The sequence below is a fragment of the Aotus nancymaae genome, unplaced genomic scaffold (assembly GCF_030222135.1).
Source record: "Aotus nancymaae isolate 86718 unplaced genomic scaffold, 86718_ANA_hifiasm-v0.15.2.pri h1tg000001l, whole genome shotgun sequence".
Classification (NCBI taxonomy): Eukaryota; Metazoa; Chordata; class Mammalia; order Primates; family Aotidae; genus Aotus; species Aotus nancymaae.
The window spans coordinates 13,086,270-13,110,626 of NW_026988412.1; the positions used below are offsets into that span (position 1 = coordinate 13,086,270).

General features: G+C 40.2%; 1 long non-coding RNA gene across 1 annotated transcript in view; it reads left to right on the forward strand.

Moving 5' to 3' along the window:
- The window catches only part of LOC105732813 (uncharacterized), a 679,090-nt gene that overhangs the window by 348,208 nt on the left and 306,525 nt on the right, over positions 1 to 24,357 (forward strand). The window contains exon 6 of the long non-coding RNA XR_010343589.1: positions 17,617 to 17,831. This is a non-coding gene — a long non-coding RNA (uncharacterized LOC105732813). The remainder of the gene's footprint in view (positions 1 to 17,616; positions 17,832 to 24,357) is intronic.

Genomic DNA, 24,357 nt, shown 5'->3' on the forward strand with positions numbered 1-24,357 from the left:
CAGACCAAAGGAACATTAGTAGGATGTTCAGATACATGTAGTTTCAGATACACGTAATATGTAGAATATGTTTAAGGCAGTATCTCAATCTAATGGGAAAGAAGATATTTTATATATATATATATGTATGTGTTTAGCAAATGATATTGGTAAATGTTGGAAAAAGAATGGTGTTGGGGCCATGCTTTATGTAGTAAACTAAAATAAACCTCAAACAGAGGGAATTATTGAAGGAACTGAAGTAAAATATGGTCAAATCATTTTACAAGTTTGAAGTAGAGAATTCATTTATAGATATGGCTCAAAACCAAAGATATAACATATAAATAAGGGTGATAAATACAAAAAATTAAAGTCCTATGTGAAAAAAATGGGAACATCAAGTGAAGAATAATAACCTGTTTTAAAATGTCGGTAACTGATATAAAAGACAAAGGACTTGTGCATGGATATACATAGTAAAATTCCAATAATCTAAAAAGACAGCAATCTGGTGATAAACTAGGTAAAGATACGAACAGCTCAGTAACAGTTAACAGAATAAAATACAAATGGTCCTTAAACCATTTGTACACTCTTCCTCATAAAAAGTGAAATGTACATTAAGACCACAGTGAAATGCCATCTTTTATTCACATCATATGGCAGTAATATATAATTTGGTCAACATAAATACTTTCACACATTGCTAGTAAAAATGAAAAAGAGTACGTAAAAAAGTTGGCAATATTTGTCAAAATCACAAATTAATATATCCTTTGTCTCATCAATCTTACCTCTAGGTATATATTTTATATATGCGTTTGCTCACACAAAATATAAATATGGTTACAAGGTTATTCATTGCAAATTTGTTTTTAATAGTGAAAAATTGGAAACAAAACAAATGTCCATCACTACAAATTTGATGAAATAAAGTACATAACAATCACATGGTGGAATACTACACAGCTGTAAAAAAGGAAATTGTGAGATTGCTTTCTAATGATATGGAAAGATCTCTAAGATGTTTTTCTAAGTGAAAAAAAGCAAGAATATTTCAAGTCAAATTTTTCTTTACAAAAGAGGAGGAAATAAGATTGCATATGTGTATTTGCTTATAATTACATAAGGAGATACATATACAAGAAATGATAAACATACTTACCCACAAGGAGGTGGTTAGGGAGTAGACAGCGGCAGGCATGAAAATGAGTGAGACTTCTTAATTCATAGCATGCATGCATTGTTCCAATATTTAAACTAGGTAAAAGCATTATACGTTCAAAAGAAAAGTAATATAACAAAGAGAAAAATGATGAAATACAAACTGAGAGAAATGTTTGTGAAATGTTTCACTCTCTAAGGGTTAATTTATGAAGTCATTAATATAAAAAATGTTTTGATAAATTAGTCAGAAAAAGGCCTTTTTCTCCTGCAAAAAGGATGGCTGAAGAAAGTAAACAAACAGTTCACTAATAGAGATACAGATGGCTTTTAAACATGCAAATATGCTCAGATTCACTCATAATTAAAGAAATATATATTTAAATAGAAATAGGCTACTAATTTCCAACTGTCAGATTATACATTTCTGGGATTGATGATATCTTAATACAACGGGGATATAGGAAAATCACAAGTCTTATAAACAGTTTGTGGGGTGCTAAACATCTATGGTGTTTTTGAAGAGCAATTGGTGAAATCCATCAAAATTTTAAATGCTCCTTTTCTTGGAACTGATAACTTTACTCATAGGTTTTTGTTTTACAGATAGATCCACATGTGTACAAACACGTGTGCAGAGAGATATTCATTGCGGCATCATTTGGAATAGCCAAATAAAACAAAACAAATTTTCATGCAAACATACAAAAAATATTATGAGAATATTAAAAACAATAAGGTGGATCTCTCTATGTGCTGTTATGGGATATTTAAACGTGCTAAAAAGCAAAGGGCAGAATAACACATAACAAAAGTTTATTTTAAGATATAAACAAATACATGCACACACATATACGTTAGACTACGTCTGAAAGGTTATACAAAATATAAAATCTATTAGTAGCGATTACATCTTAGAATGAAATTAAGTACGTAGAATGAGGGCTTACTTTTCTATATCTATCTATATATATGTTTATGTATATATTTACGCTTATGCTTTAAAAAATTTTTACTGTGTGCCTGTTACTTTTTAATAAATTAAACTACCAAAATTATGTAATTAGAAATGAAAGGAGATCCAGACAAACAAATCCCATCCCTTAGAATTAATTTTTGGGTGTTAGTCTTACAAACTATTCAACTATATCTTGGAGGAATCTAAATATTCTTCTAGGGAGAAAAATTTTGATAGTTTGTGTTTATTTTGTTTTGTTTTGTTTTGTAAGCAAGTTCTCTTTTTTTGTATACATTTGTGAGGTACAAGCGGAATTTTGTTACAAGGATATGGTGCATAGAGATGAAGTCTGGGCTTTAAGTGTATACTTCATCTGGAATCATGTACATTGCGTTCATTAAGTAATTTCTCACCATCTATCTGTTCCCACCCCCGCCCAGCCTTCTGAGTCTCCAATGTCTATCATTGCACACTCTATGCACATAGGCAAGTTCTGTTTTTAAAAGAGCTTCTTCCTGGCAGCTGGATGCCAGTACCTTCCGAAGCACATGCTAGTGCTTCTCAAGCCTTGAAATCCATACAGATCATCTGGGGATCTTATTAAAATGCAAGTTGTGGTTCATAATTATCTTGGTTAGTCAGAGAATCTGCATTTCTAACTAGCAGGTGATGCTGAGGCTGCACCACACTTTGAATTGCAAAAAGTCATCTTCCCAAAAAACATAAATGAAGCTTTTTTTTTTTCCAGTGTGCCCTTAATTTATTTTGTTCTTTCATCACAGATAAGAACTGTTCACAAACTCAGATGAGAAAGCTATCACCTTCAGCAAAGAGCAAATACTGGATTAGAATCTTTCCAAATTGGCTTTTGGCTTGTACTCTGCCGGGTAATGAGATGGTTTTCAGCAGAATTCTGTATCTTATTTCCCTGAGCAGAGGGGTTGTGTACTTATTATTCCCTCCAAGCCTGGATAATGGCATGCAACAAGCCATCAGTCATTTAAATTGCCAAAGACATGATTGAAGAATGGAGGTCCGTCTACTGAGGGGGAGAGCAAGAAATAAGAAAAAAAAAATGGAACCTGACCAAGGTAGATTTGGGTTAAGGAGTGACCCACTCCCTGCTTCTTCATTGGCTCTGAAAGATGGGAGTGCGTGGGGAGGGGACATAACAACAAGGCCTCTAATTGCCATGATTGATTGAGGCACAGTGATCAGGGGGAGCACTATCTATGTACACACTGCAAATGTTCTGCATCTAACCAGGGGAGCCTCTGACAAATCCACTTTCTACCTGGTTACGGCACATCCAAATGGACCGAAGTTCAAGATTTTCCTAACAGCTCTTTCCAAGACCCATGAAAATAAAAGATGATAAGATTTCAGAGAACAGCCCAAGGTGGACCCCTCCCATCTGTGCACGCAGGTAGGTGAGTGAATGCAGCCTAGGAATATTGAAACAAAAAGTGCTCATTTTCACTTTCTTATCAATGACTCCTGACATATGAACCTGTTGAGACCTGGACAGCTTCAGGTGTGTTCACTTCCTTCTTCAAGATGACCCAGGGTTTCATGTCAGAGACTGTACATATTTTGACTGTTGGAACTCAGGATAATGAAATTAAGAATAATGTTAGAGTGCACACAACAGTTTAGGTACAAAGATGATCATTACGGCATTTTTATAAGAATAAAAATCATAGCAACAAAATAAATGGTTCATGATAGGGTATTGACTAAAACAATTATGGTGCATCAAGCAATGGAGTACTAGGAAGTTACTAAACATCACGGTTCCAAAGAATATGTGATGGAATTTTTAAAAAGTAATGAGCTTATACTTTATATATGTATAAGTAATGAGCTTATAGGGCATATTTATTTATTTATTTATTTTCTCTGTGCAAAATGGCAGTTTCTTTTTTCTTCTAATCAGAAAAGAAACATAAATATAAATAACAATGCCATTAGAGTTGGGGAATAAGGTGAGATTAGCATTTTAGGGGCAGGTAAGTGACCTTCTTTTGAATAAGGGCTAGGTTATATCAGTCCCAAAGTGTATCAGGGCTGCAATCCTACCTGTGTTCATCTGAGTGGAAATGCAGAATAATACAATATTATGTGTCAACTTCTGCCATAAGCTATAAAAATAATGTATTCCAAAAAGACAATAAGCATTCCAAACTAATGTTGTGCTAAATGCTACTTTTGGAAAGGGGATGATAATTTTGCCCTGGGAGTGCAGCCAATGAACCCAATCCCATTTTATTTATGTGTGACTCTGTTTAGGATTGTTCTTCCTGCCCCCAATGTTCCAGAGGCTCTTTGATATTTACGAGCTTTAAATCTCTTTCTCTAAGCTGTTTGGCATTTAGCGCCTGGCATTCTCAGGCTGCCTGTTTTTTTTTTTTTTTTTCCGAAAGGTTTAGGAAGTTGCTGTCCCTGCAGTTTTCTCTGAATCAGAAACTTGTTTCCTTCCAGCACACAAAACGTTGTAGTGGCAACAAGTTGATGAGTTGACAAAGATAAGAGCAAAGCTTGAAATACAAGAGGTGGGTCAGGCAGAATATTCATGAATTTGTATGAGTTTAACATGTGTTGAAATGTATCCTCCCAAAAGAGATACTCTATCCCCTGGTTTCTGTAAATGTGACCTTATCGAGAAATAGGATCTTCACAGATGTAGCCAAGTTAAGATGAGATGATTAGGATGGCCCTTTGATTTAGTATGACTGTTGTCCTTATAAGATGGGAAGATACTCAAGAGAAAACACAGACTCAAGGAGAAAACTATGTGAAGAGAGCAGAGATTGGAGCCAAGAGCTGTAAGTCAAGGAATGCCAAGCACTGACAGCCGCCACCAGATGCTAGGAAGCGGCAATGAAGTATTCCCTGCTATCGGTTTCGGAGAGAGCATGGCCCTGTTGACGCCTTGATCTTGATTTTGGACTTCTAGGCCCCAGAATTGTGGGACAATAAATTTCGGTTGTTTTAAATCACCCCATTTGAGGTATAGTACTTTGTTATGGCAGCCTTAGGAAAATAATGCAGAGATAATGAAATATACCAAGTCAGTGATAAAAATGATGACCATGTACTGAGTATATTGGCATTTAGCATTTAGGTTCCTTAATATTTTCCCAATGTAAAAGAAGCCCCATCTGTGGATATTATCAATGAATGAGGAAACTACAGCTCACTGAGGTTAAGAAAAACATTAGATACAGAGAGTTTATTTGGGAGGTGATTTCAGAAGCAGGGTGAAGGAGTGAAGAGATAGAGACAGGAAAAAGGAAAGGTCTGGGCAAGGTCTATCATAGCACTGGTTTCTAGAGTGGACAGCTGGAACAGACTCCTGCTGGGACATTCTAAGAAACTTTATATATAATATACTTAATAACTTTCCTTTGAAAGATTGGAGGTGGGGCATCCATCCAGGAACTCCATCCCCCATTGATTAGGACTTGCTCTAAGGGCATCAACCCCATGCATGCCCAGGCTGCAACTAAGCTCAAGCTGAGAGAGCTCTCATGGCTTTGAAGAGACCCCTGAAGCAAACAAACAAACAAAGAAACAGACAAGGCAGGTGCTTGAGGACTGAAATTCACGGGCAGGTCCAGATTAATTTAAACTGGTTGGATATTGCATCCCTAGGGTTACAGTGAAAACGGGGACTGGCTCAAGACAACTGTGTGACTCAATTATAACCAATAATAGAAACAATTTTCAACGGTTGATGGGAGAAAAGTCTGTTTTGTCTGTTGGGCTTGGAAGCATGAGAACATAAGGTCTGGAGTGTCGGAATCCATTTGTGGCCATGAGAGAAATATCAACACGGGAAATGAGCTGCAAGAGAAAGAGAGAAAAGCTGGACCCTCAGGATATCACTTGAGCTGCTGGAGTTCATGGTGCCTAAAAACAGACTGGCAGCCTGAATTTTTACCTAGTGCAAGCCTATATATTTCCTCTTTGCTAAATCAGCTTGAGTTTGGTTTCCAATGGAAAGACCTTTGATTCTGTGTTAATCAGAGTTTGGCCCCAGACCAGCAGCATCAGCATCACTGGGGGCTTGTTACAAATGCGGATTCTCAGGCCTGACCTCAGCTCTGCTGACTTCCTGAGTGTGAGGCTCAGGAATCTGTATTTAAGAAGCCTCCCAGGTGATTCTTGATGCCTGCCAAACTTTCGAAACTACGGCCCACCAGAAGTTAACATTGTTGGTTAAAAAAAGAAAAAAAGCATCAGCATCTAAAACACAAAACAACAAAACAAACTAATGCAATTTTAAGTGTAGTTTGATATTTGGAGCAAGTTACTTTCACTATATACAAAATATATCTAGAATCCAGAACAATCACAATAACTTTCAGAATTTCAGGGTGACTTAGAAGGGCACTGCAGCACCAACTGCATATATTTTTCATTTTTCCTTATTAAAATTTCAGATTTATCTGCACAGCTCTGCCTCATTAGGAGGCGTGAGGGCTGAAAAATGAAGACAAGAGCTGTAGATTTATTTCTTTGTCTTTTACTTATTCTGACCCAAACCAGACACCAGAACAATTACAGTGAATTTTTTAAAAATTCTTTTTCTCATAACAAGAGTGTCTGATGAAATTGCATTTATATCCTTTCATCCCCTTGGGTTTGCTAATGCTACTAAATATGGTCTTCTTTCACACCTTGAATGGTAAAAAATAATTATGTTCTGTTGTCAGATTCCATGAAAATAATCACTCTTAAGAATTATTGGAGGGAAATAAAACCCTGAATTTGATAATATTGCCTCTAAAGCTATATAAGAAAACAAAACTTGATTTATTAGCCAAGCTTATGGATGCAGTCGAATCTTGTGAATTTGGTACTATTTAGGGGAAGACCAATGTTCATTAAAGAAAGTAAGAATTATGAACTTTTAAAAAGAAATAGAGATTTCTTACTTCTATCTATGAATGTATTAATAGATTTTTTTTAATAATCAGAAGTCCAGACAGATCCTTTTTAATTCCTAATTAAGATTCGCAGAATTCACTACATGGAGCATTCAAAGTCCAAAAAAATGGTTGGCTTTCTGAAATTGCTTATGTAATGCTTCTCTCACACATTGTACTATTCAGCTGCAGGCAAAATTCTTTCATCACATTCTGGGCACACAGTTAAACTACATTTCCCAAGCTCCCTTGCAGTTGCTGAGGCCATGTGATTTGACCAATGAAATGAGGGTAAAGTGTTATGTGCTTATTCCATGTCTGGCTCCTAAAAATATCTCCCACACAATCCTGATCCTTCACTCTCTCTTTTCCCTTGTCTGCTGACCAGAGGCAGTAGAGAGCTTCAAGATCATAGTGCAGAAGTCTGCATACTACATCCTGTGGGCTGGCCTTTTGTTTTTGTAAATAAAGTTTTATTGCAATGCAGCTATGGCCATTTGTTCATGTATTATTTATGGAAACTTTCACACTGCAGTGGCAGTAGTTGCAACAGAGACTGCAAGGCTCACAAATCTGAAAATATTTACTTTCCTGGCTTTTTAAAAATCATGTTTGCTGACCTATGTCCTAGGACGTTGTAGAACCAATATACAGGAGCAGCCTAGATCCCTGAGTGACTGCACAAACTAGTCTCCTTTGCCCCTCCACTGACATACATTAGGTTACGATATGGCCATTATTTTTTTAAGTTTTATTAAATATCAAGACTTGGGGTATAAAAGCAGATGCAAATGCTAGTCTTTGTTATAGCACTTGAATTGGGCTATCTAAATGATACTTCAGAATGGCCCCCCCTCCTCAAATATTTAAGCTTTAGTGATGATGATAATGTTGTGAAACTGACCTCTTTATCACCCCAAGCTCTCCCACACCCTGCAGTGAATGCAGAGCCTCCTAGAGCTGTCTTGGAATCGAAGGTATGGAGTAGGTGAAGATATTGGCACCCTGGCTGCTCCCACAGGAGCTGAATCTGCAGGAGGTAGTGTCATTATCAAAGGGGAGGTTGAATGATTGGGGCAAGTGCAGGAGGATACTGATTACTCTCATTATTTATAAATTGTATTCCTGTGTTGGCATCTGTTCACACTGAAAAGAAAACCTTTAGACTAAAACCCGATTACAAATACCAAAACTGTGGGTGGGTCCTTATAAAATAATGTTTTTATATGTTAGGAAATGTCTCAGCTACAGTTTTGGGGCCAGAAGAACTTACTTTTCATAAAAAGGAGAAATATTTTCCTGTTCTCTGTAAAAAGAGCGTACTTTTTTTTTTCTAAGCCCTTTATTTTTCAATTCCCATGGATTCAGTTTGCCCCCAGAGCTCTGAAATGCTTGGATTTTATTTTATGATCTTTACTGCAACACACATTTGCTATATCCTTTTTGTATTTTGCTCGTATCATAACTCCTCTGGAATGAATCCTAGCATCTCCAATGTTATATTCTGAGACGTGGGAAGCAGGCTAGCCATTTTCTCTACATTAATAGGCAGAAAAGTTCTGTCCTCGGGGTAGCTTTCTGATTGCCGACTATAATAACCAGTGTCACTTACACAATAAAAAGTTTTATGTGAATTTTTTTATTGTCTCCTCCTGGAAAATTATAGTCATTGCTCATCCAGCAGATGTGTGAGGCCGCAGGCTGAATGCATCTGTTTCCCCTTTACACGGTCAGTCAGGCCCCTACCCTAGCAGAGAGGCAAATCTCCCAAGTGGTCATTGTAAATCAAGTATAGGTAACAGGACAGAGTTTTTGTAAACTTATTTGTGGCTCTGGTCCCTCTGACAAACTGAGCTTTGTCCATCTTTTGTTAGGTGTGCTTGCAGAGGACTTCCCCGTTTCCTGGTGTCTTAGTAGCAGTTCTACAGAGGCTGACCCCGAGTAAGAATTTTAGTGCAGATAGTTTATCTGAGGGATGATCCTAGAAAGCATGGTAGGAATATGAGAAAATGAGCCAGAGAAAAGAAATCAATCAATAAACAGTATTTTCTCAAGCCAGCCACCACTGTGGACACTGGGGCTCAATCCCAGTGGGGAATTCTAGAAACCTCAGGCAGAGCAAGCCCCATGCAGAGCATGCCTGTCTGACAGCTCTGTCAGTCATAGGTGGAGAGCTGCTTGGTGGTGGTGTCAACTACCAGCTTGGTACAGAAGGGGGCAAAGAAGACTTCTTAGTCTAGAGAAAGCCCTTAAGCCAAGAAACGCAGATCCTGGGCTTTGAAAGTGGAGCTTCTGTTCACTGACAGATAAGGACATGGGATGTGGGCAGGTGCTGACAGCACGTGCTGCACTTGGGCAGAAGAATCACCGTCCCTTTAGGGCTTTTACTCAGGTCTGAGTTAATAATCAATGCCTTAAAGAAAATTATCTCCTGGGCAAAATGGTTTTGAGGGCTTTCTTCCGCCTTAATTTCTCAGTTAGTCAAGAGTGGCTTTGTAGATCAACAGGGTATATCAGTGCCTAAATAATGCACCTTCAGGGGACTTGGAAGGACACTTGTATTCTAGAGTTTTTCCCTCCCTGGGACATGACACCTAAAATTTCAAAGTTCATCAGGCAGCGTTTGTCCCTCAGTTAAATTACAAATTTTCTGGGGGCACAGAAAGTCCATTAGAAACTTAACCCTCATTCATCTAGAGTGAATAAGCCCATTGAAATGCTTTCTGGAGATGTTTGATACGGGAGGGGCAGTGGATGAGAGGGGTGTGTGATGTGGGGAATGTGGTGTATATTTTGTGTGTGTATGAGTGGCTTGTGTGTTAAGTGTGTGTTGTGATATGTCTGAATGTGTTCACATGAGGACTCTAGCAATCAGACGTCGTACATGCGTATGTGGGTTTCACTGAGGGGAGTTCTAAGACCTTATCCCTAAGGACTCTTCCACTTTAACCAAGAGTCCCTTCCAGTGTCTTATTTTGCAATGCTTCTGGTTCTCTCTTCCCTTCATCCAAAGCTGTTGAATTCCTGCTGCTCTCAGATTAGCTTCAACTGTAGCTGCTCCTGACTGGGCTGTGAGGGCAGCTCTGAAGTGCTCTTGCATTCTCAGGTAACTCAGTAATGGATTGTTGTCATGGATCTCCAGAGACCAGGAGAAAAGGCTCAGGCTCTGAGCCAGGAGTCCAGGTACCGTGAATGCTGCCTAATTTAAGTGAAGCGTGTATAAAACAAGTGCCTTAAGGAAGAAGGCTAGACATTTCTAGAAACTTAAAGCAACTGAAGGGAGTGTGCCTGAAGAGTTAGAGTAAACTGGGAATTATCTATTTCCTAACCATAGTGCTTGCCTTGTTTCCAATTTCCGTACATTCAGAAAGCATTCCTATCTTGTCCCGACAACGAGTAAAGAGTGTCATGATCTTTAAAAACTGAAACCACTGATGCAACCGAGCCAGTGGTTCTCAACCCTTGCCACACACTGGGATCACTTGTAGGGTTGGTGCATACTGGGCATCAGAATTTTTAAATATCCCTAAGCAATTCTAATGTGTAGCCAGGGTTGATAGCCACTGCACTGAGCTACCTCAAGTTCAGAGAGAGGATTTCAGAGCGTGTCCTGGCTATTGTTGCTATGCTAATTGTCACTTTAAAGTTAACATCTCCGAAATGACATTCATGATTTACTCCTAAATACCCAAATCTGCTCCGCATAAAGTCTTCCATTTGCTCGGGGAATAAACCTTGGAGTCATCTCTTTCATACCACATATTCCATCTGTCAAAAAATATTGAAAGCTCTGCCTTCCAAAGGCATCTGGGAAATGATCCCCTCTCATCATCTACACCTTTACCACCTGGTTCAAATTAACAGTTGTTTGCTCTCCTGTATGACTGCACTAGCCTCCTAACTCATCTTCTACATTTGTGTTTCTCAGTCACAGCTCACGCAGAAGCCAGGTGGGCCCTATAAATCCTAAGAAATCACACCCTTCCTCTGTTAAAATTCCCTTCAATGGTTTCTTTTCCTACTAGGAGTAAAAGCCTGAGTCTTGTACATTTCTATGTGATCCTCTTTCCCAGCTACAAGGAGGGGGGATCCTTCTATGGAAAAAAGCTTTTTATTAAGAAAGTATGAGAGTTGCAGGGTGAAACAAAATTAAATAATTGTTGTTGGACTTCGCAAAAACTGTGCTATGCTAAGGATCGTTATGAAGTCTCCAAGGATATGCTGTATGCATCAGTTTCTAAACTCAGCAAAGCAAACTTTTTGAATAAAGGTAACACCATCTGCTGTAGTCTGGATGTTTGTTCCCTCCAAATCTCATGTTGAAATGTAATTTCCAATGTTGGAGGTTGGGCCTGGTTGGGGTGATTGGATCATAGGGCAGATCCCTCATGAATCGTTTAGCACCATCTCCTTAGTTACAAATGAGTTCTTAGTTCACAGGAGAGCTGGTTGTTGAAAGAAGCCTGGCTGCTCCTCTTCTCCCTCTTGCTTCTACTCTCACCATTTAACACACCGGCTGCTTCTTTGCCTTCTTGCACAATTGTAAGCTTCCTGAGGCCCTCATGAGAAGAAGATATCATGCTTCCTATGCAGCCTGCAGAACCATGACCCAGTTGAAAATCTTTTCTTTTCTCTTTTTTTTTTTTTGAGACAGAGTCTTGCTCTATCACCCAGGCTGGAGTGCATTGGCACGATTTCAGCTCACTGCAAGCTCTGCCTCCAAGGTTCAAGCGATTCTCCTGCCTCAGCCTCCCAAGTAGCTGAGATTACAAGCACATGCTACCACACCCAGCTAATTTTTGTATTTTTAGTAGAGGCAGGGTTATATCATGTTGGTCAGGCTGATCTCGAACCCCTGACCTCAGATGATCTCCCCACCTCAGCCTCCCAAAGGTCTGCGATTACAGGCATAAGCCATCATGCCTGGTGTAAGGCTTTTTTCTTTATAAATTACCCAGCTTCAGGTATTTCTTTCTTTCTTTTTTTTTTTTTTGAGACAGAGTTTCGCTCTTGTTACCCAGGCTGGAGTGCAATGGCGTGATCTCGGCTCACCGCAACCTCCGCCTCCTGGGTTCAGGCAATTCTCCTGCCTCAGCCTCCTGAGTAGCTGGGATTACAGGCACGTGCCACCATGCCCAGCTAATTTTTTTTGTATTAGTAGAGACGGGGTTTCACTGTGTTGACCAGGATGGTCTCGATCTCTTGACCTCGTGATCCACCCACCTCGGCCTCCCAAAGTGCTGGGATTACAAGTTTGAGCCACCATGCCCGGCCAGGTATATCTTTATAGGAACACGAGAACAGCCTAACACAGCATCTGTTGACACTGGTGTTAACCAGCTTTGCCTGCCTGCAGGAAAGGGAACCAAACAGTCCTCACGAACTTCATGCATTGACAGAAGCAAAAAGGGCCATGAGGAAAGTGGACAAATTTCTTACTTGCATGGCCAGTCAGGGATATGGGCGGAGTGGTTGGGTTTCTGTGACTTTCTATGTTTTGTTTTGTTTTTAAATAATTGAATGTTTTGGTTTCTAGTTTCTGCATTTGATAATAAAAGAATATTCAGTGTATTAATTGATTTTTCTGTATGAAAAAGAAAGAAAAGATTTAGCATGTCTTTTGTTTGTTTGTTTAGAGGGAGTTTTGCTCTTGTTGCCCAGGTTGGAGTACAGTGGCACGATCTTGGCTCACTACAACCTCCGCTTCCTGGCTTCAAGCAGTTCTCCTGCCTCAGCCTCCTAAATAGCTGGGATTACAGGCGCACACCACCACACCCAGCTAATTTTTTGTATATTTAGTAGAGACGGGATTTCATGTTGGCCAGGCTGGTCTCGACCTCCTGACCTCAGGTGATCCATCTGCTTTGGCCTCCCAATAGCCTATCTTTAAGAGTGGTGGTGACATGGTTTGGATCTGAGTCCCCACCAACTATCATGTTGAATTGTAATCCCCAGTGTTGGAAGTGGGGCCTAATGGGAGATAACTGGATCATGGGGGCAGAGTTCGGTGCCATATCCCGTGATAGTGAGTGAGGGAGTTATCCTGAGATCTGGTTGTTTTGTATTTACGTATTTATGTATTTATTTATTTAGAAGCGGAGTCTCGTTCTCTCACCCGGGCTGGAGTGCAGTGGTATAATCTCAGTTCACTGCAACCTTCACCTCCTGGGTTCAAGTGATTCTCCTCCCTCAGCCTCCTGAATAGCTGGGATTACAGACACCTGCCACCACGCTGGCTAATTTTTTTGTATTTTTGGTAGAGGTGGGGTTTCGCCATGTTGGCCAGGCTGGTCTCCAACTCCTGACCTCAGGTGGTCCACCTGCCTCAGCTTCCCAAAGTGCTGGGATTACAGGTGTGAGCCACCACGCCCGGCAATCTGGTTGTCTTAAAAGTGCGTAGCACCTCCCCACTCTCTCTCTTCCTGCTTCGACCATTTGATGTGACTGCTCTGGCTTTGCCTTCCGCTTTGAGTACAAGTTTTCCAAGGCCTTCCCAGCAGCCAAGCAGAAGCAGCTTTTCTTCTTGTACAGCCTGCAGAACCATGAACCAATGAAACCTCTTTTCTTTATGAATTACCCAGTCTCAGGTATTTCTTTACGGCAGTGCAAGAATGGACTAATACATGTTGTTAATATGGGTGGGAGAAGGTGAATGGTTAAGATAAAACAATGACACCTTATGTGTTTAAATACCTTTTTAAATTTGAAAAGACATGTCTCGCAAAAGTTAATAAACATTTTTGCTACCTAGATGGACACAAGAAATACTATTTGAATATGCTAAGAGGCCTTAAAGAAGAAAATAGCACTTAAGTAAATTGGTGTCAATCACAAGTGTTGGTCATGATGAGACTGTTTACTGATAGCTCATTTGTTGGACAGAAATCAGCTGGTTTATGCACTGCCTTGATATTGGGCCTGTTTGTAACTGGTACAAGGTATGAAATCACTGTTTTCTGGGATTGGTGTAGAAAGAATATCTTCTATCCCTGTATGGCCTGAACGACTTCGACAGTGGTAACTTTTTGAAACTCTGAAGTAGCTTTAAAAACCTGCCATTCTAACTCATGGAAAGTAATGGAATTCAACTTCGCATTAACATGCTATGAATTTGACAGCTAAAGCACAAGCTTCCAGCTCCGCATGACCCATCCCTCAGGCCCTTCTCTTTTATTTTCAGGCCCCAATATGAGGCCAAAGGAGCTCAGTCTGAGATCTATTATGTAGCCCAGCTGTTTGCTTCCGAGATCCATTCCTGCAGCTGTTCAAATGGTGCTGTTGTTCTTGTCTTAAAACTCAGTTTCTCATCCCATTCGCCAGCTGAGCTCAAACAAAGAGAAACAGATGACATATTTCTGCAAACAAAATATGTTTGTTTTGTTGTAAATGCATAAAGAGATCAATAAACTTAAGCCAAACTTTGCAAGGCCAGAGGTGTTACCAAGAAAATGACATTATAGTCACTTGACAGAAAAAGGAAATGATGTTTGCCAAAGATAATAAAGAGAGAGCTCACATTTCCCCAGTTAACGTTCTGTAACCAAAGAGGAAAATGCAGCACTGTGTAGAAGGAACACACTTCTTTGTGCCTTTGAAGCCAATGGATTTCAGTGAAATGCCTATTACAACAATTAGGATTGCTTAATGTTTAATTATACAGCAACAGAAACAGGCATTATATTCATTATTTACTGAGGCTACTCTGCTATTTTTGAAATCATCCTCAAATACCATTTGGTTTGCACTTCTCACTCTCTTTGGACAGTTAGTTTTACAAACAGATATATGTACTGGGCTTAAAAGATTAAATGTCTCCATCTTTCTTGTTTACCAATACAATATTTATATAGTAGAAGCTTTCCTCCAATTAATCATACTATGTGAGTGTTTGATCTGGAAATCCCCTTTGAGCAATGGAGAAAAAAAGATATGAGTGAGGTCAATGCATGTGTGTGGCAGATAGTAAGTATGCATTTGGAAGAAGAGCTCAAGAACCTACACTCAGGCATAACTAGAATGTGAGGAAAGGAAAATAAATGTTGCCTAGTGGAGGAGAAATAGGTCAGAAAGAGAAGTTTTTTTCGTTTTGTTTTCGTTTTGTTTTGAGACAGTCTCATTCCGTTGCCCAGGCTGCGGTGCAGTGATGCAATCTCGGCTCACTGCAACCTCCCCAAGTGATTCTCCTGCCTCAGCCTCCCAGGTAGCTGGGATTACAGGTGCCTACCACCATGCCTGGCTAATTTTTGTATGAGAAGTAATATATTCTTTCTATCAAAAAAAGTCTCTTCCCATTGTCCTAAGTGAACTAACACAGGAACAGAAAGCCAAATACCACAGGTTCTCACTGTAAGTGGGAGCTAAACATTGGGTTACATGGACAAAAAGATGGGAACGATAGACACTGGAGGCCACCAGAAGTGGGAGAGACAGAGGGGGCGAGGGCTGAAAACTACCTATTGGATACTGTGTTTGTTACCTAGCTGACGGGTTCAATCATGCTCCATACCGCAGCATCCTGCAGTATGCCCAGGTAACAAACCTGCCCGTATACCCCCTGATTCTAAAGTAAAAATGGAAAAAGAAAAAAGCCTCTTCTTAAATCTTCATTTATGGGATAAGGATTTGAATGCCTACTATGGAGCATGTAAAACTGTAGGACCTGGGGAATCAGCAATTAACAACAACAAAAAACTTGAATACAGAGTAGAGGAAGAAATAACTATAATATTAAATGGGGAGTTAGGGAAGACTTCCTATCAACCATGATATTTGAACAAAGACCTGAAGGAGTGAACCTTGCGGATAATACCTGGAGAAAGAAATTTGAGTTTAGGAAACAGCTCTTGAGGTGAAAGAATGCCTGTCATGTCCAAGGAGTAGCAAGGAGGCCAGTGTGATTGGTCAGAGTGAATGCAGTGAAAAGTGGTGAAGAACAAATGCAGAGAAGTAATGGGAAGGGATCGGGCTGCTGAATAGAGCTAAGACAGCTGTGCAGTGTGTGCACTGCACAAAATGCCTATTGATGGAGCCACCTCTCTACTTGCCAACGTGTGACCTCTGGTGCAAGGTTGCATCTGTCAGTGTGGGTCAGAGCAATTTTATTCTTACAAAGGCACTAGCCACATTATCAAGGTTTAGTCATACAAAGCTGAGAAGGTACAGAGGGGGAGCCACTTTAAAAAAATTGACAGAAGTTACTTAGAAGCTTCTAAGCCATGGTGATGACCTTGATTTTAACTAAAGGGAGATGGGGGCCCACTAGGCAGTTCTGAGCAGAGGAGTGACATGACCTGACTTGTTCAGCAGGAGCACACTCTCAGCTCTGTTGCGGATAAACTGAAGAGGGCGTGATGAGATGCTTGGAAACTAGGTAGCAAGTCATGAAACTAATCCAGCTTAAAGTTAGTGATGACTTAAGTCAGCGTGGTTGTAGCAGATACAGTAAAAGTGGAAGTGGTGGGATTTGAGGTGTGTTTTGGAGGTAGAGCCAAGAGAATTTCTGAATGGCATAGACTTGAGGTGTGAGTAAAATAAAATGATCAAGGATGACACCACACATTTGTACTGATCAACTGGAAGGATAGGGTTCTATTACTGAGATGGAAAGTCTCTAGAAAATCAGGATGAGGAAGGGAGGTGAACATAAGGAGGTCAGTTCTCAACATACAAGGTTTGAGACGCTTCTTAGCCATCCAGATGGAGAGTTAAGTAAGCATTTGTATATATGAGTCTGAAGGTCAGGGTAGAAGTACAGATGGCAGATATAAATTTGAGAATCACTAGTGTGCAGATATCTTTAAAACGAAGGCTGAATGAGGACCGGAGAGTAAGTGCAGATGGATAGAGAAGAGGTATCCACCATGAGCCTTGGGACTTTCCACAATTAAGAGATTAAAGAGATACAAGGACTAGCACAAGAGGCTGAGAAGAAGCTGCCAATAAGACAGAAAGAGGCCGGGCGCGGTGGCTCAAGCCTGTAATCCCAGCACTTTGGGAGGCCGAGGCGGGTGGATCACGAGGTTAAGAGATCGAGACCATCCTGGTCAACATGGTGAAACCCCGTCTCTACTAAAAAAAATACAAAAAATTAGCTGGGCATGGTCGTGTGTGCCTGTAATCCCAGCTACTCAGGAGGCTGAGGCAGGAGAATTGCTTGAACCCAGGAGGCGGAGGTTGCGGTGAGCCGAGATCGTACCATTGCACTCCAGCCTGGGTAACAAGAGCGAAACTCCGTCTCAAAAAAAAAAAAAAAAAAAGACAGAAAGAAAACCTGAAAGGTGTGAATTCCTGGAAGCCAAAGAAATGTTTTCAAGGAGGACTGAGCTGGCTGTGAAAAACGTCAATTAATATTTACCAGGCATCTACCATAGGGCTTGGCAATATAGAGGGAAAGTTTGACCTTGCTGGAGCAGTAGAGAAAAAGCCTCATTAGAGTGGATTTTAAAGAGAATGAGAAGTGAGTAATGGTGGAGCTAGAAGAGTACTGGCTGCTTTTGAAAGCAGTTTGGCTATAAAGGAGAGGAAACAAACAGCGCTGTAGCTGGGGAACGAAGTGGATTGAGATATATTTGTTTTTTTCAGATGGAGAAACAAAACAACTTCCTGCTTCACCGACAAAATCCAGTAGAGAGGAAAATTTTGATGAAGCAGAAGAAAGAAGAAAAACTATTGCAATAATGTTTTTGGAAAAGCATGAAACATGGAATATAGCACCTAAGCTAAGTTTAGCCTTAGCTGAAAATTCGGTTGAATATTCCACAGTAACGGGGAAGACAGCCTAATGAACACAGATGCAGGTAAGTGAGTAATTGCGACGGTGGGAGCTTATGCAAGTTCTCTCTTGAATGCTTGAATGTTCTCATTGAAACAAGGAGTTATATCATCAGCTGAAAGTGAGGACAAGGAAAGATATACTGGATGTTTAAGAAGAGAGGAGAAAGCATGAAACAGTTGTCGAGAAGAGAAGGGGAATAAATTGACTAGACAAGTAGGGTATTATTACCAGGCAATATTACAGGCCAGCTGTTCTCAGCTAAATGGGTACATAAGATTAGTAGATTGGGAGGCAAACTTAACCAGGGCTGGATTTTTGCCAAAATAATAAGTCAAAGCAGAAAAGAAACAAGAGAGTTAAGAGAATAACCAAAGGAGCCGTTGTAATGATTGACTCTACAGCTTAAAACAGGTACATTCAGATATGAGGACAAGAGGAGGTTTGTGACTGTGAAAAGGTGGTAAGAGTTAAAGGTCCTGACCCAGGGGGTGGAGAATTGTTGGAGTAGAGGTACTAGAGAGAAGGCTCAGAGAAGGGAGGGAGATGCTTGAGATGAGATCATGAAGGATTTGTACTATTAGTGATGATAGTTGTGACCACAGGAGTGAGTGGGAGTGAAGGATACAAAGGAGGTCATTGGACTGACAGGCATCCAAAGAATTTCTACAGCAGCGTCTTTCAAACAAGAGGGTTACACTTACCTGGGGCGCGCGTGGGAGAGGTTGAACGGGTGTTGTTTTTTTTTAAATAAACAATTTTATAATAGTTTTACATTTTCAGAAAAATTAAGATAGTACATAGTTTCCAAATATCTCGTACTCAGTTTTCCCCATTATTAATATTTTACATTTGTGTGGAATATTTGTTTCCATTAATGAAGCAATATTGATAGAGTATTAGTAACTAAAGTCTATATTTTATTAGTATTTGGTTAATTTTGATCTGACGTCTCTCTTCTGCTCCAGGATACAATCAGGATTTCACATTCATTTAGTCGTCCTGTCTCTTAGGCTCCTCTTGGCTGTGCTGGCTTTTCAGACTTGCCTGTTTTTTTGCTGACCTTGACAGTTTTGGGCACTACTCATCAGCCATTTTGTGGAACATCCCTCAACTGAGATTTGTCTGATTTGCTTTTTTCTCAGGATTAGACTGTAGTTATGGGTTTTGTAGAGAAACCCACTATACAGAGGCAAAATTTCATTCCTGTCACATATCAAGGAAACATGCTACGAACAATGGCTTATCACTGTTGATGTTGACCTTGGTTACCTGACTATGGCAGTTTCTGTCAAGTTGCTCCACTGCAAATTTACTCTTTTATTTCCCTTTCCATACTCTGTTCTTTGGGATTAAGTCAGGATCTGCAGCCCACACCTAAAGAGTAGGGAGTTATGCTTGACTGCAGAGTAGTTTCCTGAAGTATCTGGAATTTTTGTACATGGAAAGGTTGTCTATTTTTCTCTATTTGTGTATTTATTCAGCCATGTTTATATCAGCGTGGATATTTATTTTATACTTTGGGCTGTAATCTGTTACTATCTTACTTATTTTGTTACACAAACTGCTTCAGCCTTGGGAGCTCCCTCAGTCGGCGCCTGTGATCTTCTGACATACCGCCATTGTTGTGGGGCTTTTGTTTGTTTCTCATCATTTACCTTCTGGTACTAAAGGGTGCTCCAAAATCATCTTGTATTTTTCCTCTAGCAGTCCTAGAATGAGCAATTTCACCAAAGAACCCTGGTTCCCTTCATTAGAGAATGGAACTAGAAACAAAGATCTGGACTCTCAGTTTGCTTTCTGCTCCTGGTGTGCTGTCGCTTCTAGGCTCTCTCAGCTGAACATTTCTGTATGTCACTGTCTGTATCTATAACAAGCTAAACACAAATTCATGCTGATGCTACATGGATCCTTCTAGCCCTCTCCACTTGCTTATTTGAAACCTCCGTCCCTGTTGGGGCATTTTCAAACTGAGAAGTGTTGTTAGCATTTAGAGGGCAGGAGTCAGGGAAGTCAAATGCCTTGCCATTCAAGCAATAGTTTCACGTAAATGAAGAATTTTCTCTCCTCAAATAACAATGGTACCCCCAATGGAAAACACTGATGTTTGTGGACATCAGTAACCCCAAGAATTCCAACAGAAATAGCATTGTATAGAGTCACACTCAGTAGGAAAAAAAGCTGCAAGTTATGAGGGGAATAGCTACGAGCTGGGTGAATGCTTTGAGGGTTCAAAGTAAGAGAAAGACTGCTGATACCACCAACTGGTTTGATTGTATTAGTGGCCTCCATTCTTCAGCACCCCCACCCTCTGTGTTCAGGTCTTTTTGAATGTGGCCCTGCAACTTTTCCTATCAAGGATAGAATCTATTTCCCCATCCCTTGAATCTGTGTTGGTTTTGGGAATTGCTTTGGCCAACAGAATACAGAGAAAGTGATGTCATACTTGTTCTGAGCCTAATCTTCAAGCAGCTTTGGTTGTTTCTGCTTCTTTTCTCATGCCTCCATGAGAACTCCATGAAAACATGCCCCAGCTGTTTTTTAAGAGGATAAAAGAAACAAGGCTCAGAGCAAAATCACTACAGCCAAAGCCATCCTGAATCAGCCAACGGCCAGCTGACTCCCAGATATATGATGGGAATAATCTAACCTAGAGGAAGCTAACCAGCTGAGCCCAGCTGTGGTAGGCAGCAGCTTGCATGGCTCCCAATGGTTCTGGTACGCATGCATTTATGTAACCCTATTTATTTGGATGTGGGCTGGACCTAGGGACTTGTTTCTAAACGAATAGAACACAGCAAATGTGATGGAATGACCAAGAAGTTATGAAAGACTGTGATTTCTATCTTGTTCACTCTTTTCTCTCTCTCCTGTGATCCTTGTTCTGGGGGAAGCAAACTGCTGTGCTCTGAGTAGTCCTGTGTAGAAGCCCACATAGTAAGGAACTGATGTTTCCAGCAAACTGCCAGCAAGAACCTGAAGCCAGCCACACCTATAAGAGTGAGCTTGAATGTGGGTCAACCTCCATCCAAGCCTTGAGATGACCATGGTCTCAGCTAACACCTTAATTATATCCCATGAGACACCCAGAACCAGAGGACCCACCTAAGCTGCACCTGATTCCTAACTCATGCAAACTGAGATGATAAAGTGTATTGTGTTAAGCTGCTGAGTTTTAGGATAATTCAATAGGCAGCAATATATAATGAATACATCAGCTTAAATTGCTAACCTGCTGGCCTGAGAACTAAATAAGTGCTCATTGCGTTAAGCCTTGGGGATGGTTTGATATGCAGCATTACTTTGGCAATAGAGGGCCTGGTGTGGTGGCTCACGCCTATAATCCACTTTGGGAGGCCAAGGTGGGCAGATCACAAGATCAGGAGTTCAAGACCAGCCTGACCAACATGGTGAAACCCTGTCTCTGCTAAAAATACAAAAATTAGCCAGGAGTGGTGGTGTGGGCCTGTAATCGCAGCTACTCAGGAGGTTGAGGCAGGAGAATCACCTGGACCAGGGAGGTGGAGGTTGCAGTGAGTAGAGATCACACCACTGCACTCCAGCCTGGGTGACAGAGTGAGACTTCGTCTTAAAAAAAAAAAAAAAAAAAAGACTACTGATACCACCTGAAATTAATGCCTAGCTCTTTTAGAAAGCCAAGAGAAGGGTGACTTGAAAAGAGCAACGAAGAGAATAACAGATGCCTTCCTTACTTCCAAGCCCAGGGATATGTGGAGAATAGTTTTAAAGCTGATTTTTGTACACAGTTTTTGAAAATAAATTTCAGTGTTTAATAGCTTCATCGTGCATGTAGAAACCATCTTTTGTAGCTTATAAAACCTCGCAAATCAAACACTGAGGCTATTAATTATGACAGCAGAAAAAGACAAAATGTTCTTCTCACAGCTGAGATGCAATTCTGTTCTATCAGCTGACATGCAATATTCATTCTTTTTTTAAAAAAGTTTTTGGTCTAGCATAACAGAGGACCAAAAACATATTGTAAAATCCTGTCATATGACTATGCTACATTTTAAGCAATTTGCTTTTTAAAATGTAATGTAGAAAGATAGCTTTGTGTAGAAAGAAACAAATGGAACTAATCTACAAGTATACCAACACGGCAACATTTAAGGAAAGCCTGAAATAATAGATCATAGGTAGACAGACTAATATAAATTACAAACTGATAGAGAGAGAAAGAGAGAGGGAGAGAGAGATATCCTCTCCATCCACAGGTACACATATATGAAAGAATAAAGTTATTCCAAGCGTAGTAGATGCTCTTTGCTCTCTGCCCAGATTCCCTTTATCCAGCAAGTGTAGCCATCCGCCAGTTGTCATGAGTGTTGGCTGTTAGATGGCTCCAGACTGCTTACTTCTTTGGAGACTGCTCTCTCCTGCAAGGGAGCTGTCTTACTAGGAGGCTCTACATTACCACCTTTGGAGTGGCCTGCCAGGTTACGCAATGTCTTGGCCCTTGCCTCAAGGTGGGATGAACTCTGTGGTTTGATTCATGCTCAGATCTCTGTGTGTGATCAGGCTGAGGTTAATCTCCAGCAGCGATAACATCCTTGCTCAGCTCCTCTCCCTGCCGTTCTGCTTCCTGCTTCTCCTGAGAGCCTTCCCTTAATATCACATGCATTGGAATCCTCTTCTCAGCCTCAGAATGAATCCACTGGTCTGCTTCCAGGAACGCTAACCTATATCCCCAAACAATATTCTTATCTTCTCACAAACTTAACTTTTAATTCTACTTTCTGGATGTTGGAGTCCTCACGTGGGCGTGTTTATAGGTACGTTTGTTTCTCCTGGACAGTTGTGCCCAGGACAAAAATACCTGACATTGTGTTCCTGAGTCATGTTGGCTGGTTATATCTTTATTCTGCGCCAACCCTCAGTCACACAAGGCATCTTCTGCTTGGTCTTGTCACGGACTGAAAGAGCTTAGTCAGCAGGAAAAGAAATATTCCCCAATTCATCTTGCAATATGGCTATGTTAGACTGAAAAGTTCCTCTGGAGCGTCGTGAAAGAGAAATGCCTGGGGTCTGAGCTTGGTGCCTGCAGTACCGAGGGACTATTCACATATTATTTACTGTGACATTTGCCTCTGCATGCTGCCTCTTTCTAAGACAGTGCATTCTTAAGATCAAAATTATCAACCTGAAAGGCAACGGCAGGGAGAAGTTTCTTAAAGGAACAGTGTTCCCTTTATGTTCATTTCGTCTCTTTACTAAACCTTTGATAATTAACTGAGTGAAAGGAGGAGATAAGGGGAATTAAGGGCTGATTGGAACCTCTGGTGGAACTGGAGCCACCTCCTGTATCATGAATTCTAAGCAATGTCACATAGAAGATCTTTCTAGAGGGTTTGAATCTTTTGATTGTCTCTACCACAGAGTCTTAAAAGTATGAAGAAGTTGATTCTCATTTAGAAAGTGAGGAGAAGAAAATCACTGTTTTAAAAATGGTGTGTAGTCAAATATATATAATATGCAGGGCAATAGTGTATTGGCATTTTGTTAACTTAAGAATTCAGGTCCATCTCAGATACTCTGCATGTGATAATGGGGGCAAAGTTCTTATAAAAGAAGATGAAAGAAGACTGAGTTTGACAAAGTTCCCATTAAAGATGACGGGAATTTAACATTCATTGCTGGATGTCAGCCTTATGTCAATCGTTATGCCTACATTTTCCTAAGTAATATCATATCATTCTAATTGCAGCCTCATTAAGTAGCTGCCAATGTAATTCTTATTTTATATATGAGGTATGGAATGTTAGAAAGATTAAAGTAATATTTCCAAGGAGTGGCAAAGACTTCCTAAATCCTAAGACATCTGTACCCTTACTAAGTAGTGTTAGGAATTAAAACACAAAGTAGAAATACACAAAAAACTGGGTGTGTGAGAAAGACTCGCTATGTGGGGTGTGGGAAAGGGGATATGCATTTTTACTGAATCTCATGGCTAAATGGAGATTTAAAAATTTTATAGCAGTTAAAAGCAGTCTAGCATAGTGGGAGAAAAAACATAAATCTCGTGTCCCCACTTTGATGTGAAAATTAACGGACTCTCCTATCTTTGAGTTATTCATTCCTTAAGTAGGACAAATAATACCTTTTTTTAGGGTTTTTAGGGTTATAGTAAGAATTGAAGATGATATGTGCATAAGGTCTGATATAGAGTAAATGTCTGATCAACTAATTAATGTGTTTGATTATTTGCTGAACCTACTCCATGTAAATCTACTCTGAGGCCCAATAGAAAAAAGTTGGGTGGAGTGGAAGACTAATTACTAAAGCCAGTTAATCTGCAACCACATTGAAGAGGTGCATCTTACACAGATGAAAAGAGAATTTTTTACTGGAAACCCCAGGTTGTATGCCAGATCTCACCAAAATATTATCTTAAGAAAATGCCATTTCCGATGTTGTCCCACCCTTTGTTCCCCAACACACACTCTATTTCAGCCTTTATGAATAATACTTAGTTTCTTGTAATGATACTGCCCCCTCTGACTCTGTTTACTGATCCCCAACTATGTCTA